This window comes from Scaptodrosophila lebanonensis, unplaced genomic scaffold (genome assembly GCF_003285725.1).
Source record: "Scaptodrosophila lebanonensis strain 11010-0011.00,11010-0021.00 unplaced genomic scaffold, SlebRS2 tig00000113-arrow-arrow-pilon, whole genome shotgun sequence".
In the NCBI taxonomy this organism is placed as follows: Eukaryota; Metazoa; Arthropoda; class Insecta; order Diptera; family Drosophilidae; genus Scaptodrosophila; species Scaptodrosophila lebanonensis.
Window position 1 is genome coordinate 59,534 of NW_022060575.1, and position 10,832 is coordinate 70,365.

Here is a 10,832-nt window from a genome sequence, read left to right on the forward strand (position 1 = left end):
ATAGTTCTGATTATCATTTGGTGTTGTGGAGCTGTGAAAGCGAATAGAGATTAAAGTTTTCATACTTAAAAAAAATTTATAATTAAATAAGATTTGAGAAAAGACATTTTACTTTTCCAAAGAAAAAGATTGCTTAATTAAAACATTGGAATAACTTGTATTCAATTGTCAATAATTTTTTGGATAATTAGTAAATCCTCCAATACCGTAGATTTCAAATTATGAAAATAAAATTATTATGCCTTCATGAAAAACAAAAGCTATGTAAAAGTTTGTAGTGAACTGCCTTTTATTTCACTCAAAAAACTATAACGGCATAAAGCGACAGAGCATTTTTCGCTACAATCATCATATGTTAAATTTACATAGCCTGACCTACTTGGAAACAAATGCTTGTGCAAATGATTTGCTTGTCTGACCAGCTATAAAATATTGTATGTCAGTTTATTTGCCGGTTTGGATACATTTATTGATTAACACGTCTCCATTAGAGCTTTCATTGATATTAAATAACTTGCTAAAGGCATTTAGACATGTTTTTCAATTTTTACTTTTATTTATTACTATTTTTGCTGTATTATACTTCGACAAGCAAAGATAGAAACACATGTACGAGTATATTATTTTTGGAATCGGGTCAGTTGAACTTTGAATTGCTTGTTACTTTGTATTCATAACTTACTGAAAAGTGTATGATAACAAAATTCGTTGAAAAGAACGTGGGAAGAATGTCTATTGTTTTGTTAGACACAATTTTATATTTTATATTAGGCTCACCTAATTAAACGAACCACACTGTGCATGCACAAGTATGCCTGTACACCTACAAACATACATATACGTCCTATATATTATATGTATATATAAACACAACGGAAACTGGCAATACGGGAACAACAAAAGCAATAGAAAAAGCAACAACCATATAAACTAACACCCAACAATAGCAACAGTTCATTATTACACACGCACGCACGCGCTGGTTCACAAACAAACAAATACGAGTACACAGACAGACAGGCTGGAGGACAGACGTAATTGAGCCCATGCCCATTCATTGTATAGGGCCGGCTATAAAGCTCAAGAACTTTTGAAGCTCGATAGCAACGCAGTCTACCTACAAATCGGCTCATTCAGCAGATTTATTAGTTTGCATTAGCTACCGAAATCAATAAAAATGCGTGCGTCGCTTAGCAGTTGGCGGCTTTGAATTGCGGCTGAGCTCCTGGCCAAGGATTAATGTGCACGACTCAAGACAGACAGAAGAGCAAACAAATCAAATGATACCTACATACATACAATGAATAAACAAACTTATGCTGCTGCGTCTCCTCCTATACGAACAGTCCTGAAATTGATACACGGCCCAAACTTATGGGCTCAATACTATGTATGATTGCCTCAACGTGGATTACCTTAAAGCAACATCATTTCCATGGCCACATTTCCAAAGCAACGGATGTACTCTACGTACTTAAAAGGAAAACAGAAACAAAACAGGACTGGAATTATGTTGTTAGTGGGTGAGTGCGGGTGTGCGTGTGTGTGTGTGTGTGTGTGTGTAGTGTCGTTTTTTTCTACTTGGCAAACAGAAGTTGCATTGCATGAGAAAAGTTAATTTGACAAAAATCAAAATAATAAGAATAATTTAACTTTTTAATTGACGTTGGGCAAAAGTTGGAGGTTTCAATTCATGGGATATTGCCTTGCCAGTCAGTCGCCGCGGCCATAAAGCCTGTAAGTAGGCAACACTTCTTCTTAAAGCACTCACAACTATTACTTGCCACTGAAAATGTAATGACACAACTGGGCCAGTTGAATAACATTTGAAAATACCCAAGCACTTACGAATTCATTTCAGCAGCGCACACTTTATCACAATCCAACAACAACAGCAATAACAACAATAATGCCAACAAGAACAACAATAACAACAACTACGACTGCAGCAACGGTGGCAAAAACAAGAGAATTAAATAAAAATGCACTCGGCAAAAGCGCACACACAGAAATTTTGTATTTCAAGTGCATATTTTGTTTGATAAATTGTTTGCCACGTTGTGCCAAGTCGAAACAAAAAGCCCGTGCCTGGAATGGGCATCCAGGGAGACACAAATACTCGTGCGCATACTACTATGCCCTGTCCAAGGAGCAGTGCCATGCGGAATTTATGTGTGTCTACATGCATAGCTCCGCATTCTCGTACAGTCATAGCTAACAAAAGCGGATGTCTGCCATAACTTAAAATTTCGTAGTGAAAGTGAATTACGAGGGATAAAAAGGACTACGTTTTTATAAGTCGAGACAAGCGCTCTATAATGCTGTGCTACTTAAATCATTCGCTGTAATCATCATCTTACTGATTTCTGATCATCTTTAATTGAAGGAGAAGGACTAAAAGCACAATAAATATATGCACCTTGCCCTCAACCGTTTATTGGAGCAATCTGACTTCACATTTCATTTGGGGTGCCCAAAAGAATTACACCAGACTCAGGCCGGCGAGCACACCCGGGCCAGATAGTTGATAGTATGTAAGTATTTCGTTAATTCTAATTCATACTAATTTTTATTTTATTTCAAGGTTTTAATCTTGGTTTGTAGACTTGTACTCATAATATATAAAAACGCCCTTTTATACCCTGTACATGAAATGTAAAATAGTATACTACGATCATGATCAGGGTGACAATATGAGTCGATATAGCGAAGTCCATCTGTCTCTGTGTTTGAACGGAAGGATTTCAACAGCTAAAATAAACAAATCTGGGTACCCAGATTCTCCTAAATCCAAGAAAGCACGAGTTTAAGTTTTTTTTGATGTGTTAGTAAACATTTTTCCTTCATAATTATTCAAAAACAAAATTTAAAATTGTTTGCATACATACGTTGGAATGAATAAATCAAAGGCAGTTCCTCTAGACTAAAATAAAGGAGCGTAGACGCGGAATTACGTTTGGATCAGATTCCCTTGTTTACGTCTTATTTAAGCTACACACTTTTAAAATAAAATCAAACAAATAAATGGTTCGACATTTTTCACAGGACCTTATAATTTGTCAAAGTATATGTTTAAGATTATTTTTGTGAAAATAAACGAACAAACATTAACTGTACAGAATTAAATTAGATTAAATCTTGCTTGATTCTTTATTTGAGCTATATTTCCCACTTGATTGCATATTTCATTCCTCACATTGTTTTAGTGATCATAATAATTCCTTCGAATTGTTGCTAAGTTTTCAGATAGAAATTAAATTCTACTTATTAAAACTCTCTTGCTACTTGTGGATTACTTTTCCCCTCGTTTTGAAGATGGACATGTACGAGTATATGTATGTATGTATGTATATTTCTAATTGGTTTGAGTTTATTTGTACTTTGGAACTATGCGATAAGTTTCTTCATTCCCCTTCATACTAAACTAATTCACCAAGAGCTTGTACAAATTGGGGGTGAACAATTCTGGGAGCTTCCACTGTACATAGATGTGACTGGCAAAGTAAAAGTCCATTCGTTGCGATAAGTAAAGAGGGAGAGAGAGAGAAATGTGAAAGTGTTAAATGGCGAGGGAGGGACGTCGAGTGCCTGCTGCCCGATTTTAGACTAACCGTAGCCCTAGCCTTGTAAATGAACTGGCTTGTGCCAAGGCCCTTTTTCCTACCAAAAATCAACCACACACACATTCTCAAAAATACACACATGCTGTGATTTAAATTGTGAGTGGGTGAGCTTCGTGACTACGACGCCTTTTGATATTCTGTCGACAGAATTGGGTCATTGCCTGGGAGCGCCTAAGTCATGGCTTAGATTAACATATCGAAGTGGCAGAGTCAACAACAGCAAAACAACAACAGCAACTAAATCGACATTTGTACGTCCTGACCGACTGGAAAATTAGCCCAAAACCACACAACCGGCCACAATTATATGGGCTATCCAAATATTGCAAAGTTCAGCGCAGTTGTAAAAATATTGTGGCAAAAACTGTTGCCAATTTGTGTTTTGGTTTTGACCAGCAGCTGACAGCGCGAATATCAAAATATTTGCAAATGCGTGTGGCATGATATTTTCACAGTAGTGCGCTCCGAAACCAAAAACTTTTCAGGCGTTGACACCCACACACTCACACACACTCTAAATTGCCGAATTGGGTCAAACTGGCCACGCTAATAACATCGACGCCACCATCAACGTCATACCATCAACCACAACCAAAGAGCAAGATATAGATGGATAGTGCTTACTATATATTTATATCTACCTATATTTGTCCATTAACTGACAATCCTCACAAAACATTCATTCATAAATGTACATTTTCGAGTATTAAACGGATTTATCTATTAGGAGTACTTATTACAAAATCATTCGAACAATTACTTATGCAAAGGTGCTGGCAACTTCATTCCATCGGGAGCAGGAATTTGGAATAGTTCCATCTTTTCGTACTATATATCCGTTTAAAATTGACAAAGAGATATAATGCTTATAAGATTTAATTCATAAGAGTGCCTTTTCCAATTATTAAGAACTGCTTCAAAAAATTTTTGAAGAAAAATGATTTAGAATTGTAGTAAAAAGTTTCTAGAAAAATGTTCTTTTTACCTTATAGGAGAGCTACTGCTAACGTTTTTCCAATCTATCCAATCTTTTTTCAATGAAAGCAAATTGGTCAAAAATGTTCTTTTTACCTTATAGGAGAGCTACTGCTAACGTTTTTCCAATCTATCCAATCTTTTTTCAATGAAAGCAAATTTGTCAAAAAATTTATGAAATACCGTCTCAAATAACAATTTTTAATTATTATTATACTCTGTACATGAAATGTACAAGAGGTTTGCGGGAGCTGAAAAATGTAACAGGTAGAAGGAGGCGTGGCAGACCCCACAAAGTATATATATTCTTGATCAGCATGACGAGACGAGTCGATCTAGCCCTGTCTGTCTGTCTGTCCGTCTGTCCGTCCGTATGAACACCTGGATCTCAGAGACTATAAGAGATAGAGACACCAAATTTTGCACAAAGATGCGTTATGTGTGTATTCTATACGAGTTTGTTTTATTTTTTTGATTTTCCCCCCCACTTCCCCCCTATGGGGGTTTTCCCGATTTTCCATTCGTATAATCGCCTATATCTCGGAGACTATAAGACCTAGGAACACCAAATTTTAGTCCCAGATGCCTTATGTGAATACGCAGAAAATGTATATTTTGGAATTCCCCTCCCTCCCCCCTCTACCCCGCAAATCGTAACTCCCGTAATTCTTGGAATTTCGAACTAAAATTTTGGAAATACCCCCAGTTGGTTATTATGTGTCCGTATACCAAATTTCATTATGATAGACCGATTAAACAAGAAGTTATAGCCATAAATATATTTGCTGATGCAGCGCTGCTGCAGCGCTGCTCAAGCGCTGCCCGCGGCTGTTGTTGATGTTGCTGTTTGGTTGACTGCGAAAATGCTTACACAGACACGAATAGATGCGCATAGGCATACATACACTCACACAGACGCAATTGCTATGTAAATGTGCAATTATACACCCTTTACGTGAGTTCGAATACCGAGAGAGGTAAAATCGATCAAATTTTTTTTTTATTTTCTTTATTTTTTTATTTTCTATAATTATTGTAAACATATGTACAGAGTATTTCAAAGTCGGGACACCCGACTTTAGCTTTTTTACTTGTTTTTGAAAACCTTTTGCCAGCGTTTTGATTATAATTATTTATGGGATTGAATTAACAAAGAAGTGCTTCAGCAAATTTGTTGGGCGAACATTTCCTTCTAAATATATAATTATACTAAATAAGTATTCGAATCTACAATTCCAGAAAAGGACAAAAAACTACTTATATGATGTTTTATTATTACAGACTATTTATAGAAAAGTATAATAAAATTCAAAAATATTTATAACAGCAATATTTTTAAAGAATGTTAATTTCATCGACAAAAATGTTTTATAGAAAGCTATCTAAAATATTCGTTGTTTATAAATATTTAAAGGTAAAAGCTCTAGATCTATTTTCACTAACAAATCAATTTGAATAAAAATGTCGCTCACGATATTTTAAAATTAAGCACAGCGAAATTTTAAAAATAAAAGAGTAACTATATGAGATCATTCAAAGACCACATTTTAGGTTTCACTGCCATAACTAAAACGACTTTTTATTACCCTGCATTCACCCTTTTCCCCTTTCAACTCGAACTAACTTTATTCCTTAGGCAGCTACATAGTATATGACATATTTCTTCGTTTCTCCTTAGATAATGTAAGTTAGATTATTAATAAAGGCAATGTAGAAAATTCTTAAATATCAGATTTGCTAAGATAAGGATAGAATGATTTCAGCAGCGATCATTGTTATTTTAGTTATACGATATATTTTTAAGCTATTATTATAATTGTAATTAAAATCATAATTATCAATTTCTCTTAACATATCGTAATAAACAACAAAAATGGTTTGTATTAATTTCAATACACTTCTATGAAATCTATATACAAAGTTGAGGCTATGTTAAAATTTGTATAAATATTTATACTCTGTACATGAAATGTACAAGAGTATATTAGGTTTGCGGGAGCTGAAAAATGTAACAGGCAGAAGGAGGCGTGGCAGACCCCACAAAGTATATATATTATTGATCAGCGTGACAAGACGAGTCGATCTAGCCCTGTCTGTCTGTCTGTCCGTCTGTCCGTCCGTATGAACACCTGGATCTCAGAGACTATAAGAGCTAGAGACACCAAATTTTCCACAAAGATGCGTTATGTGTGTATTCTATACGAGTTTGTTTTATTTTTTTGATTTTCCCCCCCCACTTCCCCCCTATGGGGGTTTTCCCGATTTTCCATTCGTATAATCGCCTATATCTCGGAGACTATAAGACCTACACCGAATTTTAGTCCAAGATGCCTTGTGTGAATACGCAGAAAATGTATATTTTGGAATTTCCCTCCCTCCCCCCTCTCCCCCGCAAATGCGATTTTCTCTAACTCCCGTAATTCTTGGAATTTCGAACTAAAATTTTGCAAATACCCCCACTGCGAAAATGCTTACACAGACACGAATTGATGCGCATAGGCATACATACACTCACACAGACGCAATTGCTATGTAAATGTGCAATTATACACCCTTTACGTGAGTTCGAATACCGAGAGAGGTAAAATCGATCAAATTTTTTTTTTTATTTTCTAAATTTTTTTTATTTTCTATAATTATTGTAAACATATGTACAGAGTATTTCAAAGTCGGGACACCCGACTTTAGCTTTTTTACTTGTTCAAATTCCAAGTGTGGTCGTGCTAGTGCCATAGTGTTCGGGAAGCTCGACTAATGCCATCAAGGACAGTAAAAAATGTTGAATCTTGTCAATATGTCACATATCGTTAGATTCAGGTTCTTAGGTGACACAAAAGAAATCATGTTCATGTTGGAAACACCACAATTTTGAATAAAAAAAAACACTAACTCATATACAATGCTGAAAAAAATATCTCAAATATATTCAACATTGAAACAGGTGACGAAACTTCTTGATAAATGTAATTACTAAACCAAAACCAAAACCCATTATCCTTCAACATGACAATGATAGCTTACATACGGCATATCAAATAATCTATTATTTAAAGCAGCAAAAAAAATGAATTAATTACAAAAAAGAAAATAAGCCATAGAAGCCCACTAATGAACGTAATGTTCGTCTTAAGCTGATGTTCAATAAAAGCGCATCTGATCTGAAAAGCGTCTCGTCGTCTTTTTTTAATTGCTAAGAAAAATTTTAGCATTGTCTCTTAAATAATTCTAAAATAATTCTCGAAGGAATAGAATGTCTAGTATATCAATGACCTAGCAAGTCAATCTATGTGTTTGGTCCACTATATGCTATAGAAAGCATAGGAACTATCAGAAGATCTTGCAAGAGATTCTTGGTTTCCACAGCTATCACAAAAAAATGGTATAATTGTGCATTATAAATAATGTTACAAAAATATACACTCAAAGATTCTTCAAAGTTTGGTTCAGTGTAGTCTACTATATTTATCGTAATTCACCATTTGGAATGATATTTGTATATTTTAGTATCCATTTTGCATTAACAAATAAGGTTAAACATTGAAATTTTAATTTGTGGGTGGGACAGTTAGCTTTGGCGCTTCATTATACAAATTGCTGACACATAAACGCATTCAGTGTTCGGATCTAGCAGCTGTCAGTTAAAGCTATTTACAAATATGTGCGTCATTTAAATTGGTTCTACTATACGAACTGCGTGCGCGCAGCTAGCTGCTTTTTTTAATGAGGCGTATTTCATAATCAACATGTGTAGGCAATACAGTTTTGTCGCCTGCCGTTGACGGCTTCGTTTGCAACATCGTAGTCTGGGCGCTCACATTTCCGTGTTCGCCATAAATTCACATGCCTGTCGCCATCGCCGACGCCATTGCTGCGACCATATCAAATGCCACACACTTGAAGTCAGCCAGAGGGACGCCACAGTCCACTAAAAAAAACCAGACATAAAAAACCTCAACGGTGGCCTTTACAGAATTAGGCTTCGTAGCGAAAATTAGAGAAGATCCCAATTAGGAGCTTAATATAACCCAATAATAGGTTCTAATATACAAGTATATAATATAGACAACTTTTTGTTTATGAAGATCATTTATAGGCTTTATCAACAGGCTTTAAACAGTCATGATAGCATTTTCTTTTTAATATAATCATTCTCATCTATCGCTCTATACTTGTATAAAAATGGAAGTATGTATGTATCTATGTTCCCTTTAGACCGAAGCCGTTCAACCGAATTTGAATTTAGTAGCAGTATTTAAAATAGTCCCGTGGGTGATCCTGTGAAGTTTCGTGGGGTTTAATTAATTTCTTTTCATTTTCACTTCTTTCAGAATCACACTTTCATCTGTTTGCCAGTGTTTCAATTAATAAACAAGAGGGAACGCTACAGTCGAGCAAGCCCGACAGTGTAATACCCTGTACTCAGGTAAACTTCCGTTACTGAGTTATATGCGCCCATAGCAGCAGCAAAAAGAGGAAGAAGAAGAGCGAACTTGTTGCTGTAGTTTAGGGGGGTTGTACTGGCGAGAATTTGATTCGCTAATATTTTTTCTCAGAATTGACCGAATTATATCAAATTTATAACTTAAGTAGTCTATTGCATATGAATTATGTGTGTAAATTTTGGTAAATGTAACTGTTGAAATGTGGACGGTATTGACGAAATTCTGTAGCGAGGGAAGGGGGAGAAAATTCTAAAAAATAAAATAAACTCGTCCTTTCTCGGACATAGGAGAATCTGGATACCAACTTTGGTTATTCTATCTTTTATAGTTTCTGAGATCCTTGCGTTCATCCAGACAGACGGACAGTCGGACGGACATGTCCAGATCGATTTCTCTCGTCATGCTGATTCAGAATATATATACTTTATGGGGTTGGAGATGCTTCCTTCTGCATGTTACATACTTTGCACAAACCTAATATACCCTAATATACCTAGGGTACCCTAATATACCTATAAAAACTTCTACAGGTCTGTTCTTATGCATCATAAAGATAATAAAGATAGACATGGTTTTTCCATTACGGATTTAAACCAATTATATGTATCAACTTATTCGCTAAACAGTCATACTGCTTGTATATATGCAGACCTAAAGAATTGCTTATCCAATCTTTTAATCAGTAACGACCTATTCTTTCTCTGAGTGTAATTGTTGTTGTTTCTGTTGCTCCTGCTACTAACGTCAGTGCTAGTGCTCTGACGGCACTGAACGGCTCATGTGAACCGTGTCAGTGTGACAGTGTCGGTTGCATATAGAAAATCCGACGCCAACCACCCACGCCTCAATATTAATAATGTGGCAACTTGCAACTGGCAGACGCAGCAAGGGGCGGCGTTCCAGTTTCGCGGCAAGCGCATTGCATAAAATGGCTTTTGCGCAAACGGCAACAACAGCAACAACAGCAACCACGAAAGCTGGAAACGAAAAGCCCACTTGTTGGGTAAGAAAGAGCACCACACAGACCATGTTGTTGACTTCATTTGTTACCATTGCTTTGACAATGTTGCTGCGTCATTTGATGCCCATTTGGCCTGCATACGATGTCAGCCCACTAGCAGTTTCTGTATGAGAAATGGCCCCGTGTGTACATGCATGTTGGCAAGTGCGTGTGGAAATACAGTAGGGGGCAAATAAGTTGGGGTAACTAGATTATTAATACAGGTATTTAATGGTCGAAACTATGTAATTAATATACATAACATTTTTTTATTAAATTCGACTGGATTTTCTACTTGGTTTCTTTATTTTTTTATACCCTGTACCCGTAGGGTAAAAAGGGTATATTAGGTTTGTGCAAAGTATGTAACATACAGAAGGAAGCATCTCCGACCCCATAAAGTATATATATTCTTGATCAGCATGACGAGAGAAATCGATCTAGACATGTCCGTCCGTCTGGATGAACGCAAGGATCTCAGAACTATAAAAGCTGGAATAACCAAAGTTGGCATCCAGATTCTCCTAGGTCCGAGTAAGGACGAGTTTATTTTATTTTTTTTAATTTTCCCCCCCTTCCCCCGCTACAGAATTTCGTCAATAGCGTCCACATTTCAAATGCTACCTAAACCAAACTTTGCACACATAATTTATATATAATTGTCTACTGTTGTTTAAAATTCAATTCGGTCTATTCTAAATAAAGTTATTAGCAAAACAAATTCTCGCCAGTACAACCCCCACAAACTGCAGCAACAAGTTTGCTCTTCTTCTTCCTCTTTTTGCTGCTGCT

The 10,832-nt window shown here is 36.0% G+C and overlaps 1 long non-coding RNA gene across 1 annotated transcript; it reads left to right on the forward strand.

Moving 5' to 3' along the window:
* The first annotated feature begins 1,513 nt into the window (after positions 1–1,513).
* LOC115628388 lies at positions 1,514–2,729 on the forward strand. Its single transcript, XR_003995794.1, has 3 exons — positions 1,514–1,523; positions 1,862–2,530; positions 2,585–2,729. It is a non-coding gene; the product is annotated as an uncharacterized LOC115628388 (long non-coding RNA).
* Positions 2,730–10,832: the final 8,103 nt, after the last annotated feature.